Source organism: Chrysemys picta, chromosome 8, assembly GCF_011386835.1.
Source record: "Chrysemys picta bellii isolate R12L10 chromosome 8, ASM1138683v2, whole genome shotgun sequence".
NCBI classification, from domain to species: domain Eukaryota; kingdom Metazoa; phylum Chordata; order Testudines; family Emydidae; genus Chrysemys; species Chrysemys picta.
The window spans coordinates 50,847,648-50,867,791 of NC_088798.1; the positions used below are offsets into that span (position 1 = coordinate 50,847,648).

The window sequence follows — 20,144 nt, forward strand, 5'->3', positions numbered from 1 at the left end:
TAGGCCCTTCTGCCTCCTCTTCCTTCTCTGTACTCTCTCCTTTATAATAGGTCTTGTCTATTGGACACAGCTGTGAGTGCCTGCTTCCATGTTTGGCAGCTCTGGTAGCTGCATGTGGGTGAGGTCAAGCTGCTTGACGGCAGACAGGAGAGGATCCCCTCCCCTCCTGCCTAAGCTCACAATAGGGTTTGTAGACCCCATTACAGACGGTGAATCATAATGGAAAAAGCTGGATATGCACTCCCAACAGAAGACAAATCACACACATTTTTGTTGGTGTATTCTTCTATAATATTATCTGGCCTGAGGTAAAGCCAGTTGGGTCCTAGTCACCTGTTTAGCCCTCTCAGGGAATGGAAAAGCAGACATTACAGTATTGAGAGAAAATGAAATGCAGACCCAAGTGTTATTAGCATGTTGCTTAAGTTACAAATGCTACCACAACTGGTACACAGGTTGGCAGATCCAGCTGAGAGAAAAATAACTAACTGGATGGACACTGCAATATCAGATAAGGTACACTGAAAGGTAGGCAGCAGCAATAAAAGTTGTGCTGTACTTATTTGGTAAACAGGAGGACATCAGTCTGGAGAGATGTCAAATAAGCACCATTTAAAACCAGCAGCTTCGCAGAAAATTAAAAACAAACAAGCTCAACGCTGTTCTAAGCAGCTGATTGCTCGAGTCTCAGAGAATAGAGAGACAAAATTTAAATCAATATTTACTTGTATTAGGGTCTGTAATAGAACTGGGGGACATTTTCACCCCTAAACTGTAGTTTAAACACAAGCAGTAAAAATACAGTAACATCGCATAATAAATATTTACTGCTACAATTCTCCAACGATTAAGAGAGTGTATATTTATATTTGCTCACTAATTAGCTTTTTGGTCTTATATCAGGACACTTGTACATAATGTTAATGCAGGGTCTGGAGTTACATTAGTATTACAGTACTTAAGATTTCAGACTTGAAGCTATTTTCTATTTTCCATAGGTTGGTCAGGCCCTAAAATTCTTTCAGGGCCCAGGGCTAGCTTTCACTCACCAGGATAATGTTTCCAGCTCAAGCCAGCAGGGACTTTGGAGGATAGAAGTGTACATGGCCCAGCAAGTATTCATTTATGCTGTACTCCCTACAGCACTGTGACTAGAGCTGATGGGAAAATGGAATTTCCATCATATGGAAAATTGATTTTTGGGGGGTGATGGGGAGGAAGGGATCATCAGTTTTTGCAATGAATAGTAAAAACCTTGGTAATTTTTCATGGGACATATTCTGAAAAATTCCACTCCTGGAGAACTAATATGGATTTTTTCAGTTTGCCAGCTGGCTGTCTAAAAGGCTCTTGACAAGAGATCCTTCCAGACAGGCAACCAGGGAGCAGTCATTACAATTTTCCCAGTGGACAAATTTCAATTTTGCAAAAATTGCAAATTGCAATTTTCCATCAGAAAAGTCATTCTGGTGGAAGATTCCAGACCAGCTCCAGTTGTGACCCACCTCACCCATAGAGCACTTAGGAGCATGGCTTCTTTAGAATAACCCATCAAGAGTGCATCACACTTGCACTCAAATGCAAAGCCTTAACAGTGACCTCACATATCTTTATATCAACAGTTCAACACATCTGACCATCACAATCCATGCATTCTGGAAGTCATTCTTCCTTGACACTGTTGAAGTCAATGTTAACATTTTGTACTAGAGAGCAAGTTTGAGGCAGTTGGGGAAAAGTATTGGTTTTGGATATCTGCTGAAGATGCAATGAAAACCTTATGGAGTGTGTTATTGATAGCATTGTAAGAAATCTGAAGGTGGAAAGGAACCCCAAAGTCTCCCCTTAAATTTTAAAGTATTGGGTGGTTGAAGTTTGTCCTACTGCAACCGACTGCCACTAAACATAATTTGCTAATTTCTTAAACGAATTGGTGTCTCTCAGCAGAGAGCTCTCCATAATCAAAGAGATGGCGAACTGCATTGAGCAAGGAATCAGAGGAAGAAAATGCACTACTGAAGTTGCTGCTGATTACATTAGCCCACCTGAAGAGTGTGAGAAGCTGAGACATGCCTCACTATATCCGTTGTCTAACATTTTATCCTTGTTGAAGTTACTAGAACTACTATCAAGATCAACCCATTCCATGTTTAACAACGATAACACCACCTATCAACTGGAGAAAATCTCATGAAAGCGTCTGTTATCACTCACTTCATACTATATGATTTGTTTTGTCTCAGGGTTCATTGCTAACATGATACCCAGGCCTACTTCATTGCTGTGCACGTGTACCAACACACAAACATACATTGTACTTGATAAAGGCAGATATCGTGTTTAGTAAATGCTGTTTTAAAAAACAAGTTATATGGAACAATGTAGGTCTTCATTATAGATGGTAGCAGTAAAGCTTTAGTAATACATTTTGATTGATGTTATCCAATTTCTAGGTTAAAAATAATCAGGAAGTGCTTGGGTTTTGTGTAATAACGCTGCAAAAATGAGTTACTCTTCAAGTGTGTTTCCCAGAACAGGATGCTATTATTCTCTTCTGCAGAGAATAATAAATTCTATATTAATAAATATTAATTAATAAATGCAGAGATTATACTTTTACATAAACCAAATAGTAATAAGGGGAAAAACAAGCCATATCAAAATATGTAGTCTCAATTGGGTGAACCATGTAGATAGGGGAATGGAAGCACCCGAGGCTAGCTACACATTTATTACACTGAGTCACAGAGTGATTCTAATTACTGATTCTTTGCTCTTCAGTGTCCTCTGGTGGAGTGTTCTGCAAAGAAACTGCTGCAATTTTGTATGGTTGCATACTTAGAGGATATGCTTGTTGAATCTGGATATTTTATAGCTTTATAATAAAAAGTTCCATAAGAAGAGAAGTTAGAGAAGGCTGTTTAAGACAACCTATTATACCTACTTTGTTGGAATCAAAAGTTTTAGTCAGACAAGCTATGTTTTGGGTAAAGCCTTTGCATGAGTCTGCAAATATATCTTACCTGACGGAATTTTATCAGAACTGAGGAATGGTTTGTAGTTCAAATAAAAATAACTAGTGTGCCATACAGATCACTGATGACATATCTGTATTTACTATACTTGCTGTTTTAGTTTTTCCCATTGTAAATCTTTCCTAAGCTGTACTCTGTCCTTATAATAAAATTCTCCAGAATTAAGGGCCAGATTTTGACAACCTTAATTATGCTTGATAGCACCTTAATCCTCAAATTGTCTCATTGACCTTAATGGGAGTACTTGGAGTAAGTGGAGTAAACATGTCTACATTGAGGATCTGCACTGGTGTAGCTACACCAGGTGCTCAACTCCCCCATTTAGCTAAGGCCTAAATATAAAAATTTAAGAGGTAAGAAGTTTCACCAAGTGTTTATAGAGCCTTATCAAGATTTTGAAAGTACTCACTGAGACCCCAGTATCTTAAAGGAAGGCTTCCATATTGTTCAAAGTTCTAGAAAGAGTATAAAGCTATAATAACAATTAAAGATAACCAAAAAGCAGAATATATAATCATTTTTGTTTTCCCTTGTTCCCTAACAAAAGGACAATCAGCTCCAAAAGCTCTGAAGAAAATCAGTGACAGACTGTTTGTGAGGAAAGACAAAAAAAAAAAAAAAAAGAAAAAAATCCTCACCTCAAGCCGATTCTGAAATGATCCCAGAACGGAAAAGAACATTTCTTATCAATTGTATGTCTACTTAGACTATGTCAGAAGCACATTTAACTTTCATTTCCTTTGAAAGTTACATATCTACTTCAGTTTGCAGAGAGTAATTGTTACAAGCCAAAATTTGAGAATGGCAACTGATTGTGGGTGCCCAGTTCGGGTGTGACTTTTCAGAGGGCTTCCTCTTCTTCTACACGAGGGGTCGGCAACGTTGGCACACGGCTCGCCAGTGTAAGCACCCTAGCGGGCCGTGCCAGTTTTATTTACCTGCTGACACGGCAGGTTCGGCCGATCACGGCCCCCACTGGCCGCGGTTCGCCGTCCCAGGCCAATGGGGGTGGCGAGAAGCCGCGGCCAGCACATCGCTCGCCCGCGCCGCTTCTCGCCGCCCCCATTGTCCCGGGATGGTGAACCGCGGCCAATGGGGGCAGCGATCGGCCGAACCTGCCGCCTCAGCAGGTAAATAAAACTGGCCCGGCCTGCCAGGGTGCTTACCCTGCGAGCCGCGTGCCAACGTTGCCGACCCCTGTTCTACACTAACTCTGGGGTGTTTAAGTCATCCTCTAAATTCAGGAAATCAACTGAATCATCTATAAGGACACAACCTCTTAATCAAAATTCACAAGTTAAAATTAAAAAATAATAATCAAATCACTGAAATACACTCTTCCATTTTTCTGCACCATCTAGTTGCAGCTGCATCACTATGGGCTAGATTTTGCTATGCTACTTAGCCTAAGTAAGGGGCTTCACCAGTGGTTCCATTGAAATCAATTGGTTCACTTAAGGAGTAAAGCACTACTAAAAATGAGTGATCTAGAATCTAGTCATCATGAGGAATATTCATTTGGCCTCTGCACTGAGCAAGAAAGAGAACTTTTGTATAGTCCTGAGTCTCTATTTCTCCTTAGATCAATGAGATCTAAATCTTCAAAAGCAAAATTAGAACAGAAGTTTCATATGAATTGCAGTAACTTTCTCAAATATTAATTCAAAAGTTTGAGAGTCATCTTCTTTGTTAATTGACCCAGATAGCTGCTAAAGTCTCTCAGTCATGTCTCAACTCTGATTCTTAAATTATAATACTCTAAACTAGTTAATATCTAGAATATTCAAATCATTTCACGGTCACCATACAAATACCTATTTAATCTGTTAACAAGTCACCTATCACATAACCCATCCATTTTGTCATGCTAGCAGGATCACCATGGATATCATCCACCTTTATATCGTTCGTGAAAATAAGGCTACATCCTGGTTACATTTTGGTGCATATTTCAGTCTTATATAATAGTATAGTCCTTAATGGAATTTCATCTGTCAAAACAAGAAATTAGAGTTTTCATTTGGATAGTGTTCTTTCAAAAGTTAGTTGTGTTTCAATTTGGAACAAAACCCCAAAATTCTTTGTGAAAGGAAATGGAGCCCCAGCTCAGAGAGAGTCTGCCTGTGGAGCTGCCCTGGAGCCACATTGCCTGTAAGCCTGCCTAGGTTTCACCAGAACTTCTTAGAAATCAAACCAGCTCCTCAGAACATTTGGATTTCAACAAGTCAGCAAATTCCAACAAGTGTTTCGTCTTTTTTTCTCCCCCCTCTAACGTTGCTCAAAACATATACAATGTAATAAATGGTACATTTTCTGGTTGTCTGTACAAATATAATCTTCATTAAACAATTTGATTGTAAAAATTAGAAAATTCTTAAAGTTTCAATCAATGTCTATAAGAAGAATACATATATTATGGCATCTGAATAAACTATCCTCCTTTTCAGAAATCGATTGCATCTAGCAGCAGTTTATTGCAGACCTCAGAGCTAGTTCTTGACACTAGGCAGAGCCCTAAGCACTGGGTAGTGAGTGTGTAACCACTGGCTGGTTGTACCAGCTCAGGCGTAGCCTCATGAAACATTGCTGCTCAGACACCCACCCACCCTCCCCAAGCAAAATTCTGCCCTTGCTTCCTCCTCTCTCCTGGGGTGATTAATGTACTGAGAGTCTAATTCAGTTGAGAATTACTACCTACCTCACTGTGCTGGCTCAGCTACTCAGACCAGTAAGAGTAGAGGATTAGAAGTTGAAATAAGTCCCCACACCAGCTCCACTGAGTGAGCAAGAAGGTAAGTAGCCCTTTTTACCTCTGAATATTCAGACAAGATCAGAGTAGCCTAAGTAAGGGGTTCTTATTCTAACTCTCAGTCTAGCATTCAGTTTTTATTAATATTATTCAAAAGTATCTTTGAGTCTCCCTTATTTGATCCTGTTACAGTCCTCTATCATGACATGAATTTGCACTGAAACAAATCCAAAAGTGCCAAGTGAAATTTAGGAAAAACAGTCACATATTGTCTTGCTTCCATCTGCAACAACCATCCCCGGTTCAAAGGCTTTTCTGTGGAGCTGAATCAGGCCAGGCCCAGCTAAGTCTCCAGCTTTGCATTTCAATATTGAAGTTTGACATAGCTCTGCCTAGGAAAACCTTTTCAACTTGCTGCAAAGTGTAAAAATCACAGATCTTTCTTTCTTGTATGATAAAATGTGAAAGTTCACTTAAGATTCTGTTTAACAATATTCCTAACAGGAATCTGGACAGAATTTTTTTTTTTTTCAGGAAACACGAACTGAATTTATGAAATGTAGTGGCAAAAGCTTTAGTTAAAAAATAAATAAAATGTATTTATTGGACATTTATTACAATATCTTCATTTTACTGACTGATTACTGCTCCTATTCAGCAGAAATATCAAAGATTTCTGAAGGATACTCATTGGAGACAATTATTTGTTCAGGTTTCTAGTTAAGGTCTAACCAGTTGCAGAACATGTCTTTAGCTAGATTGTATTTTTGTCCTCCTGGAAAACGGGATCTTGAATGTTACTTTCAACTATTTCAAACAATAGTCTAAGCTTGACCAGATTTTTATATCATGTGAATATGTAATATTTATCTGCCTTAGCTGGCTACAAACATAGTATATTTAGGGATTTTGAAAATAGACTGCTAGTCAGTTCCACAAAGCTTCTAATACTTCAGATTAATAAGTTTAAATAAGAGGACAAATGTGATATAAGGCACATTGGAGCGGATGAGTTGGTTTGTCAAAAAACCCAGGATCATGTATCATGAAAACTGACCACTTTCTGAAGCAAGCCAAACACTTCTGAAAATTCTAAAACTTTTTTTCCATAAGCATCTCTAGTTACAATTTATGTCCTGGAAAAATACTGGAAACAAAACTGCTGGTGTACTATCAGAGAGACAAGGTGTGTGAGGTAATATAATTTATTGGGCCCACTTCTGTTGGTGAGAGACCAGCTTTTGAGTCACACAGAGTTCTTCATTAGAGAACGTTGTTCTTCCAATACTTTTAGCTGGAAACAGAAAGTTTTAAAAATCTCAAAAGTCTGCCCTAGTAAGCTTTCTAGTCATATTTCCAGCTTGGTATAAACTGTTCACAATCAATGGAGGATATCCTCCAAATCTCATATCCATGGGTGACTTTTCTCATAACAGTTTTCATCCCATTTCCTTCTAATTGCCTAGAAGATTTGGCAATATGCCTTGACTTCAGGGAAAGCACATCACTTAATAGATTATTCAGTAGATTTAAATTACATTATACAATGCACAGTACAAGACAGACTGAAGACAGTCCAATGCCTCAAAAAGCCAATGTTTCAGCCCCGTAAATGTTGACCTTTTTTCCTGCATGGAAATGTAGTGAAGTCAATGAGATTTCATGTCAGTGTAGGGCTCCACCTACATGAAACAGTTTACAGAATTGCCCCTATACTTTGTAGACATGACAGAGAAAGTCCAGCCACCAACTTGTTCAGTTAACTTTTGTGGGTTTAATACTAGTTCCCCAGTAAAACATCAGAGTGGATTGATGCAAAAGTGTAATCGCATAACTTTATACCTCAGCTTTCATGTCATCCCTTTCCCCCGCTCTCCCTACCAAATGTGCTTTTGACTGACAGCTAATGATCACACTGAATTATGTCAATTTCCATGGATTATAAAGTCTACACAGAATTTGACTGGTAACTTCTCATCTGACAAGATATTTAGAAGTAGCCCAATAATAAATGAGCCCCCAACTGTGAAATCAATGGGACTTCTCATGCATGAAGTTACTCACAAGTTGTTTGTAGGATCTGGGCCTAAAGATTTTCCACACAGAAATGCAATTATTATAGCAAAGTAGTTTTATACAATCAAGACAAATTTTGTAAAACTTAACTTCAAACCATTTGCCCATGCCTAATACACATTTTAAAACTCAAATCAAGTACATTCCAGAAATAAGACAAAAGATCATCATTCATTTTCCACGTCAAGAGCTCTTACAGTTTGTGATTCTTCAACTTCCTAGGAAACCCAAAGCTTTAAACAAATTTATGAAATCCAAATTAAAGACTAAAAGGATGACAATTCATCAAATCTTTTCTCTTTTTTGTTTTTACCCAGAAATCAATATAAGGAACCCACCTCTCATTGGTACAAATGGAGCCCTTCATAAACAAGAATAATTTTCTCCAGCAAAAAAGTCTCAAAGAATACTAAAATTCATGTGCTAAACTACCATCGCTTGGGGATTTACCATCTTATATGATTTTAATGCATCTTTTGAGTTGCAACAATCTAAGATCATTCCTAAGCCATTGCCTGACCTCCAGGGAAATGCATCTTATTTAATCATTTAACAAAACCAGCCTGGCAATATGTATTACAAATAGTGATACATATTGCAACACTGCAATTAACACAAGTAGGCTCCTGTGCCCACATGAAGCCTCATCCTCTTTGAGGGTTAAGTGTGGGGTCAGCTGCAGGATGAAGGTCCAATTTTTTAGTGATAAATTAGAGGGAGAAGGAAGAAACAAGAAAATATTTATGTAACCAATGCAATCCAATTACCTTCTCTCTAAGTCTTTCCCTTGACATCACCCCCTCTTATCTATCATACTTTGTTGTTCTTTGTCAGATTAGATCCTGTTTTATTCAAGTCAAAGGCAAAACTCTCCTCAACCTCAATGAGAAGGACAGAGGACCTTAAGACCTATAAATTACTCCATACAGGCAGAGTGTTGTGCAGCCCCTTTGAAGTCTATGAAGCTCCACTAACAGCATATCTTGTAGCCAGCCTTTGGAACAGGAACCTGTCCTTGACTGCTAGGCCGTGTGTTAACATAAGATGCAGAAGTAATAGCAAGTAATGTACACTTCTACACCCGAGAAGAGGAAAGAGCACAGATAAGCACACTGAAATAGCTATGCACATCAAATTAGAGCGAGTTTATTGGTAAGGAGAATATAACCAAGCACTATAGCAGCTGAAGGAACGGTATTGGTTAGGAAGGGAGGTTGTTTATAAAATAATCTTCCGCCCCCCACCCCTCCCCTTAAAGTCCACAATATAAAAGTATTGGATAATCACTGGGATCTGGCAAGATTAGCTATCACATATGATTCTTAATTATATTATATTATTTTCCCCATACTTAAGCCTTGAAGATTGGAGAAAAATTATAGGGATTTTTTGGAAGGGGAAGAATGTTTCATGTTGATTGCCCCATGATTACATATACTCCTCTATAACAATATTGGCTTACATCACTGACTTGCTTAAAGTTTATTTTGGACTTTCAGCTTTCAAGACTCTTTGGCAAACTTACTGTTACCTCCTATTTGAGCTAGTACTTACCATCAGTAATTTCTAACTCCTTGAAGAAAAGCAGTAACTTAAGGCAGTATTGGAACCAAATATGGGTGCATGCTATTGTTTTCTAAAGAATCGTAATTAGCCTCTGCAACTGCAGAAATAAGAAGGCTGAGAGAAGCTCCATGACTGAGCCACAGAGGGTACCAATAGCAGAAACTGTCATAAATGAGTGACAGTGCTAAATATTTATTGTGAGTATTGCCCTACGAGTCCTTTTTTCATGTCAAAGATGCCTGGCCCACCAATCACTGTAGGCAATATGAACCACAGATTATTAGCGAATAAGTCAGACCTCCTTTATTTAGGCACCCAAATTTGAAGAATTTAGCTCATATCTTGTTATTCTAGGATTTTAATAAACCAGCAGGCCAGCCATTCAAACACTTCCTATGCTAAGCTCAATGTGACTTGCATTCAGTAAGAAGAGTTTCTAAGATCAGGCCGCAAAAAATCTCAAAGTTATAAACCTGTTCTACTTTAGTGTTCCTTAATTTGTTCTATTAGCTTATCTTTCATTCACCTGAGTACAAAGTTTCAGATTTGAGCTGAATATAAATAATCAAAAGCGTTAACAGACTAATCAACATGTTATTTTGTTTTAAATAAAAAACTCTTCTTTCTAGTGCCCCCACTTAAAAAAAATCCCTCTTCAGTGCTTTTCTACAGCATTTCTCTTACTCTATGTGGTTTTATAGTCAAGCCTTTTCTTTTACCACCATTTCTTTTAAAACTAGACAGGGAGTTCTACATTTGCTGTATCTGATAAAAAAAGACTAGTACTTTTTGAACTACTTGGAATCAGACCTGGCATGATTCCAGCCTATGTTAACAGAATAGTTATGTGATCCACCAATAAAAGATTACACTATTTTTAGGCCATAGTTTTATGAGTAGAACCTCCATAAATATTATATTTGGTCAAACACACCACGGAAAGCATGCAACTTGCCCACACTTTGTACAACATAGTCTAAAATGAAAAAAAAAAAAAAACCTTCATTTCTCTGCTCAGCCACTATTCAAAAGGAATGATGACTCTAGCTGCTAGCCAACATTAAGAGGGTCAGCAAATATAAACCCTATTTAATTTTTATATACTTTATGTGTTGTCTGTACAAAAAGCCATCTGGTATACCCACAGGAATCTGTTACTACCCCCTCACTTCTAATATTAGTAACTTGATTTATCTAAGTGATGGGCACTCATCTCCTAGTGCAATTGAGATTGAAATATCAGACCCTGAAATATTCAACATTAGAACTAAACAAGTAGGGCATGACAGTATTGCAATGGGAGAAGAAAGGGCTAACCATGTATAGTTATTACCCTAACTGTTGTTCACACAAAACAGTTTCTGGAAGACTGATTTAATTCTTTTTCTGGTAACTGGCTATAAAGAGAAAAAAAATCAGTCTGAAGTGTTAAAGTCTCACATGAATTTCAGTTTCAACACCATCTGCAAAATTAATGTCCCAACATCTTAACTCACCTCATTTTGATATACTACTCCAGTAGGGAGACATACATACAGAGGGAGTCTGTGTAAAGGTGATTTCTTTCAGTGGGGGAAGAAAATTGCCTTTGAGATTCCTAACTCACCTTCTAAAAGGAAGAGTTACTTTCCAGTAGGATTTTTATAAGCACCTGTCTTGGGCTCTAATTGAAACCAATTAAGTGTTCAAGTTTCTAGCTGGAGTTGAACAGGTGCAAGCAATTAGTCTTAGGCTGCAACTTTTTTGTCTGAGGAAAATTAACTCAATCATTTCCTATAGCAGGTGCTTTTTTTTTTTTTTTCGTATTATGTTGGTAAGTTATAAGTTGATCAATGTTATTACAGCCCCCGGAAGGATTCATATTTCAATATCCAATGAACAAACTTTGGTTAATGCATCCAAAGGGACTCAGATATCATTTTGGCCGAGCAAGGGCTTTCGCATTGTTCCAAGCATGCAATTAGCATGCAATGAGGTGGATATAAAAATATAGCAAAGCCTCTAGAGTTCAAATAATGTGCATTCGCTAGTTCATAACAGTATCATCAAACATGCTTGAAACATTAAAAAACAATTCTGTCTGCTTTGCTTCTTTTATCAAAATCTGAGACCCAGAGGTAGAAAAAAATAAAAGGTAAATATCCTGGTCCATGTTATGGCTCGTTTACAGTTTTAGAGCAGTTTAAATGGACCATAAACCAGGCAACCAAGGATTCACATGGCACGAAGGAATCTCCCCTAGTGTAGAGATGCGTGTTTGATGGCAGAGATGGAGCTGTGCTGTGCTTCAGAGTTCCCTGGCTGGCATAAAGAAGTTTAGGAGGATTTTACAAACTGGCAAAATCTAAAGACAGCACTAAATTTCACTGTGAACTCTTGCTTCCATGTAAAGTCCAAGTCAACCATTTACAACAGACTTTTCCCAAGTAGTCACTTCTGCATGTACCCAAAGACTATCAAAATGCATATGCATATGCACAAGGGGGATGAATCAAGATTGCATGTGCACTGTTAATTCTGCCATATCCCAATTGAAGGGCGTTTGATTTTTTGTAACCTGTTAATTCCTTTTAATCCTTAACTTTGTGTTTCCAAATTTTTCAATTGTTTAGTTCATTGATGAGAGCAACTTTAACAAATGAAGATTGTTGTTTATGATTTTCCTTAGTTTGCCAATAGAAATAAAAATCATGAGATATTGAAATAATGAAGCACTTACACGTCTTCAGTGTGTATTTTTGTCGTTATCTTTGAGAAGCTCCATATTTCACTACGTTACCCAACATATTAAAAGTAAAATAATTAAATTAAACTGTATTCAAACAAAACATGTTTGTTTTTGTTCTTTTTAATGCAACTTCAGCTTTACTGCAGCTTCTAAATGATTATATAAAATTGTATAAACAGAAAACTCGGGAAGTTAGGAAATATATGTAATTTCCTGCTTAATAAAAAAGGTAAATAGAAAGCCACAGCCCCCACTTTGTAAAACAACAAACAGATACACGATAGCAATTAGCAGTCAAAAACATACATATTAAATTTAGCTTTGCAATGGAAAAAACCCTGATAAATTTATTATAGAAGGAATCATGGAGGATCATCATTGTAGGTGATGACCAGCAAGGAGATGGATGGGTGGATGCTGTGTGGCAGATCAGTGAAAAGTTGGCTGAAGTGTGCTTAAACTTAGCAATAGATTGTGAATGCTTCCAAAATCTGCTGTGAAATCACTGATACTAAGACATGAATAAATGGATTTACTTAAACAACTACCCTTTAAAAAGAAACAGTGTTACTTACCCCAGTACAATACTGAAGGAGTACAGCAGTGCCTCCTCAGACTCTTCTCTGTGATGATGTCATGGCAGTCTGAGGTAACTCAAAGGCAGTCATTGCCATGACAACCAAAGAACTAGTGACTCTCACCAAACATACAAATGAACTGGAATGAATGAGTACTGAGTGCATCATCTCTGATGTCACAAGTTACTGTTCAGGCAGCCACAGGGGGCAGAGTGTGTGTGTGTGTGTGTGTGTTCATTTTTCCAAATTTTCCCAAACACAGGCACAAACCAAATATATTTTGAGTTCATCCCACACAAATTCTAATTAACGAAATTTAGTTCAAATGCTGCATGTCCTGTTTTTTTTTTTTTTTTTTTTTAAAAGGCTTCTGAATGGAAAAAAAAAATAGGTGAGACTGAGTTAAAGGCTTTGGAAAACAGAAAATTCTGATGTAGCCCCAACTATGAGATCACTACTGCAAGACCATAATAGCAGCAGCAATCTTTTACGTTTCAGTAGAAGCAGTTTATTAGACAAATTAGCCACAAAAAACTGATGTTTATGAATGTTTATTATAAAATTATTCACTGCATGCTTATGAAAATTTCATTCTGTGAAGTTTAACTATTCTCCAATACTATTGCTTTGCATAATTGTTACTGGTAATGGACCATTTGTGCTGTGTGATTGGTTGCCTAAAATCACATGGTACCATTTCTGTTCCCAGAATTTTCAAAGTTGCTAGTGGTACGCTTTCAGCAGAAATACTTGCGCGAATGCACATTTATAGCACTTCCTTTGTCTGTGAATATATTTTCACCCAAAAATTGTTCATTTAAATGTTTAAGGGAAGTGAATAAAGATGACTAATGGCCAAATGATTGTGGGCTTTATTTGAAAAACATTTTAAAAATACTTCCTTGCACTATTCAACCAGCTCTGACTTTGAGTTATTGTCATGAATATCAATAGTACCTTTAGATTATTTAGATATGCTTTAGGAATCATTTTGGGGAAGTTATGTGTCCTGTGTTATACAGAAGGTCAGACTACGTGATCACAATGGTCCCTTCTTGCCTTGAAATTTATGAATTATTGATTAATTTCTTACAAGAGTGACAGAGAATGTATAGGAGGTAGCATAATTCATTATATTCATCCTGAGACATGAATACTGGTTTATATAACTAGATTGGGTCCTTTTGAGAATTTTTGTTGATATGGGAAATGAAAGTACTTTACTATTATTTTTATAAGCAATGGCTTGGAAAACTCAAATATATATCCTTACTCCGGTAAATCCCTGCAGTTACTGAGCATAATTTATTTCACTCATTGATGGCTTGATTAATGCAAGGATAAGTAAATCATTAGGCCTTCTTAATATCAATGAAGAAAATCTAGCTTTTACAAGAATATATTATATACTATCATTTCAATAACAGGGTGCACACTTACATGCTTGAAATACCCAGTGGAAAGTATGGAGAATATAACAGTTAAATTAACAAAAATCCTATACTTCAACAATGAAATGGGATTAGATAATCCATTACATGACTCAATCTAAATAACTCAAATGACTCAAAATAAATCTATTTCAAGGGGAACTATAAGGGATCATTTTTCTGGTGGTTTTACGACCACTGAGCAATGATGGAATTCTTTGCAGGACCAGGACCGTGGACTGTAAATTCTTAATAGCAGGGCAGCAGCGGTCGTTGTGATTGTATAACATTCAACACAAGGGGGCCTGGATCTTGACTGGGAACAATAGTAATAATAAATGTGTGGGTGGAAATTGGCAAAAGCTGGTCCTGAATTAGAATGAAAAGGCAAAATTTCCTGATAAATAGTTTCCGGGGGAGAGTAGGGATCACAAATATTGAAAAGACCTTATCAAGTTGTCTCATATGTACTTTATTATTTTGACTTTTATATTGTAAGTTATAATATACAAGTCACAACAAAGCACTGATTTTTTCCCCATCTACATCAATGCTTTCCCCCAAACATTTTGATTTTGTCATAAAAGCAGTTTCCAACCGGGAAAAAAAATACCTACTGGAGGCAGTAGACATGGACCAGAACTCTGGAGACGTGGGTTCTACTTTTGGCTCTGCCATTGGCCTGCGGGGTGGCTGTGGACAAGTCACTTCTCTATATCTCAGTTTCCCTAGTGGCAAAATGGGGTAACGATACTGAGTTCTTTGTAAAGCATGTTGAGAACTCCTACTTTAAAGTGTTATATAAGATCTAGATATTGGTTTTATTGTTACTGACAACAAGAAAATTATTCTGGATTGCATTCATAAGGGTTACAAATCAAACTACATTAATAACATTTGGGGGAAGGATAGCTCAGTGATTTGAGCATTGGCCTACTAAACCCAGGGTTGTGAGTTCAATCCCTGAGGGAGCCATTTAGGGATCAGGGCAAAAATCTGTCTGGGGATTGGTCCTGCTTTGAGTAGGAGGTTGGACTAGATGACCTCCTGAGGTCCCTTCCAACCCTGATATTCTATGAAAAGTATCAAAGATATTCAGCTGCTCTTTTTGTGACCAGTTACAATATATGGTGATTTATTTATTTATGACCATCTAGACTGTGTAGAGTAGATGCTCTGTAGCAGGAAGACATGTTCTAGACAGGTCTAGTTACTTCTTAGATCTGTCTATCTGACCTTTAGCATGCTGTGAGACCATATTCAGCCATATTTCTGTCAACCCTGTATTTCATTCAAGATTTGCACAGATAACTATTCTACCTTTCAGTATTAAGGTCAAAAAAGGACACTTGGAAGATTTATAAGAAGTTTATTTATGACATTTGGCTTCAGGAGGTTTGTCCCACATGGACCTTCAACTAGATCATAGACAAAGATATGATGAAAAGAGTCTTAATTCTCACAAGTGGGATAAATTCACTCCACTCTCATAAAGCTTGAGTAAGCAAGCAGTCAAAGTACAAAGGAGAGAGAAGGTTGGGATGATGAAATCCAACCCAAGGCTAGGCCATAAAGTTGTTTCAAACACCTAGTTGACCCTTTGGTTATGTAGCCCGAGACACTAGCTGTGCCACCACAGCCACACTGCAGAGCTAGGGCCTGTACGTCTACTCAAGCTGTGACTTACACCTCCCAACTGCTGCTTAGATGTACCCTAAATGTGGACCACACAACCCCTGACCTAATCCACACCTTCTCTTGTCCCACATCTTCTAAAGGAACAGTCCTAAAAGGACTTACTGGAGAATGGATTTCCTTTTTATAGAATTATATCCCTACTAGAATGCTGTAAGACGGATCATGCAACCTATGCAAAGGATCTGGTTGTTAAGAGTAATTTCTTTACAACCATATAGGTTTTGGAACTCTCCCCCTGTTCCTGCCCCATCTTCTTCTTCCCAAAGGAACCTTAAAAAAAAAAAAAAAAGGTAGGCAGCTAGGTGTCACTCAATTTCAAGGGGATTTGGGTACTTAATTCTTAGGCTCTTTTTCAAAAATAATCCCAGCCTTCACCCTTATTAAATTCAACAGAATTTTTTCATAAGGGTCTGCTGGCATGAGGACCCTCAGCCCCCATAACATAAGGACTTACATCCCTGCACAGCCACTCCATCAATAGTGCCCAACCTAGCCCGAACACAGGACTTAGTTGTGCTTTATGTTGCCTGTCACCTGGGTGTGATTTTGTACCATCTGCACCTTTTGCCACCTCACTGTTTACCCCTATGTCCAGGTAATTTAGGAACATGTTGAATAGGACTGGTCCCAGTACAGACCCCTGGGGGACACCACTATTTACCTGACTCCATTCTGAAAACTGACCATTTATTCCTACCCATTGTTTCCTCTCTTTTTAACCAGTTATTGATCCATGAGAGAAGCATCCCACTTATCCGATGACTGCTTACTTTGCTTTGAGACTCTGTTATAGTGTTTTTAAAAAGTTTCCAGGCATTGGTGGATTGCTCTTAAGAACAATATAGTCAAAATTGAAAAGCTCGACAAAAACTGATTAAAGATGCTTAGATTAGATATGTGTGGGATTTACACCCAAAAAAACATTACTAAACATTAAAATTATAGTTGCAGGGAACTTAACTGAGGCTATTAAAATTCAGAAGGGAACAGTAAAATCAATCTTTCTTCCTTCAATTAGCCCATAATAAAAAAATCAAGGGATAACAAAGTTAAGGATATGTACCGTTAAAACTTATAAAGCAAAATATACTCACACAAAAAGTGTAGTCATCCTGTGGCATTCATTGACACTGGAGGTTAGAGCTAGCTGCTATGAGTCAAACTCTGTTCTCAGTGACACCAAGGTAACACTGGATAATGCCTCCTTAAATTTCATCTGCTAAAATGTTGCAATCATATTTAAGTTCATCTGGCATTTTTTAAAATGTCAACCAATGACTTACTAAATGAACAATTTATGAGTAAGCTTTACCCAACCCTTTCTCCTTTTCCTCCTCTAACTCATTGCTGAACATACACTTGTCCTTTAACATTTGTTTCTACTTTTTCTATTCTGACACTATCTTTTAAAGTTCTTGGCTAGAACATGCCCAGCCCAGTATGGGTGTGGGACACTGACCCCTTTTGCTACTGCACTGTGCTAGGCATTAGCTTCTCTAAAGGATATTGGGTGAAGGCAGCGTTATTACCCTGTTACGGTACTCTACAATCACCAGCAGAAGTTGCTTTGTGCAAGAGGGAAGCACAAGCTGCATATTTTTAAAGAATGGAAGGCCTTCTGGAGCATAGAGGCAGTATATGCCACAGTTGAAGGAATTCTGCCTGAGTCAGCAAACAGTGTGAAGCATGACATTGCCTTTTGGCCTGTCTGCCTCATTCCCATTGATGGAGCCAGAAGACAACATCCATAGCCATCACTTTAATGATTATCTGCTATTTTTCCTAGACTAAAAAAAAAAAAGTTCATTCTGTAAAAAGTGACAATTATAACATTAGTAGGATCTATAATGAAAGGAGACAGAAACCATCTTGGAAAACAACTACCATATTCTGTGACCAGAGAGGCCATTTAAAATAATGTAGCAGTCATTATTTTAAAATAATGTTTCAAAGTGTAAAAGAGGGTTAGTATTGTACAGAATAAAAAGTTGCACTTGCACTAAGTCATTTTTTGTTAACATTTGGAATACAATTCTTCCAAATGTCAGTTACGTAGTTACCATTTAAAACGGATATCAGCTCTTCCACTGGTGGCTGAAGTTCTAAATGGTTCCTGTCAGTTTTACATTAACAATATAGTCTTTAAAAAAGGTCAAAATCCTCAATGCACTCTCTGATTTCAAAACATTATCTCCAAAGTTTGAAAATATTTGACTACAAACTGGTATTTTATATAATATGAAGCAAAGTGGCTCATTTCCAAATGAACTTTTAAAAACCCTCTTTATCACTTGTTGCTTCAATCCAATAAATAAAATAGAACCTGTGACCCAGGGAGTTCTTGGTGCCAACTGGCAGAAGTCACAGGGCTATATAGGATTAAAGGGTTTGCCTAGGTCTGGTTGCTACATAGTAGTTTGTCAAAGGATGTCATGTCACAATGATTGATATAGTCATTGCAAAATGTATTTATGGATAATATGCACAAAGTTATGTTTATATACTCAAAATTATGTTCTTACAGTTTGAGAGTTGGGGCTGGTCACCAGAAGGTGATAAACAAGTTTCTTTCAGGCAGGAGATGCTTATTTGCCTGTCTGGCTATATGTCAATTGATATTGTATACTTCACAATGAATGCCTATTTACATGGAGCAAAATGCTAATCAAGGGTTTGGAAAGTCTCCAGGGGAGATTCTATGCAGAGGAAAGAAATAAAAATAAAATAAAATAAAAAAAATAAAAAAAAAACAAGCAGCAGAGATTACCCTGCTTATCAGTGAAGACAATGGTTGGTTGGAACTATATCTGGGATACAGATTTACACCCAGGTATCCTTCACCTAAGGGACAAGCTGTCAGCTGTCTTGTTTTATGAATGGAAGATTACAGCCAGTCTGGCTGTTTAATGCTGGTAGAGAGACTGTTTGAGCTAACTTGTATGTGACAGAAGAATGTTTTGTTAGTTAAATTTAGGCTCTAGAAAGCAGGTTATGATCTCATTTTTGATGTAACCATTTGGTTCCATTAATTCTACTTGCTTCTTCTCAAATCTCTGTTCTTTGTTAAATAAATGTCTACTTGTTTTCACTATAAACAAATCTAAGTGTTGTGAGTTGAGTGGAGTGGTGATCCTGAGGTCAGGATGGGGTGTACTGTTCCTTTAGGAATAACTGATCTGTGAATTCTGTGAGTATCCAGCAGACCAGAGGCTGGATGCTCCAGAGAGAAACTTGTCATGCTCAGGGTTGGAGTGTGTATTGCTTACCTACAAAGGAGAGGGGATCCTGCACAGGCTGAGGTGGGTGCTTGTGTTGCCTCTGGCTGGTGGAGTTGGGGAGCTGACCCCTGGCAGCCACGGTCAAGGCTTCCTCAGGCTAAGGGAAGGTGGCAATGAGGAACCTCACAGCCCTAGATACCCCCAGGAAGCATCACAGTACCAGTGGCGTAGCCAGGTGGAGGAAACAGGGGGAGCAATAAAAAAAAAAAGGCGCCACCTGCTGCAGTGCTTTTACTCACCCAGCGGTGCTCTGGGTCTTCGGCGGCGGGCCCTTCACTCACTCCGGGTGTCTTCAGCGGCACTGAAGGTGACACCCTTTTTTTTTTTTTTTTTTAAATCGCTCCCCTGGGTGAGGACAAAGGCGCCAGGAAATTGACAAGGCGCTGATTGTACTCAGTGGGGGAGAGGCCGCTCCCCCCGCTCCTCCCCAGCTACGCTACTGCACAGTACCCCTCCAGTCTTGCACCTGATTGTTTTAATCTTGACCTTGCTCATCTTTCAAGAAAGATGAGCAAAAATGCTAACTCTTTCCCAGCGACTTTAAATAATATCTTGATTTTTTTTAAATTCATTATTTGTGGAGGAAAACAAAACCAAACTCTCTCTCATTACTATAGATAATTTCTTCTAAAGCAAACTGATACCATGTAGTGCTTTCTAGGTCAATTTGTATCACTGAATTGCTTGTCTGATGGAGACAAAAATTCAGTGCTTAATTTGTAGACTGCTTACAGGAAGGTTGCTTTTGTGATTAAGGCACTCAGCTAATACGCAGGAGATTTGGATTCAGTTCCTGGTTCTATCTCACTCTTCCTGTGCAATCTTGGACAAGTCACTTAATTTCTCCTTGCCTCATTCCCAATCTTTAAAATTTGGATAGTAATATCTCCTTTCTTCTACTCTTTCTATTCAGATTGTAAGCTCTTTCTGGCAGGGATTCTCTCTTCTGTATTTGTTCAGTGTCTAGCAATATGGAGCCTTGATCTCATCTTAGTCTCTATATGCT

The 20,144-nt window shown here is 38.0% G+C and overlaps 1 long non-coding RNA gene across 1 annotated transcript in view; it reads right to left on the minus strand.

Moving 5' to 3' along the window:
• LOC135973293 (uncharacterized) overlaps nt 1-11,046 on the minus strand; it is a 53,934-nt gene extending 42,888 nt beyond the window's left edge. The window contains exon 1 of the long non-coding RNA XR_010590102.1: nt 10,923-11,046. This is a non-coding gene — a long non-coding RNA (uncharacterized LOC135973293). The remainder of the gene's footprint in view (nt 1-10,922) is intronic.
• Nucleotides 11,047-20,144: the final 9,098 nt, after the last annotated feature.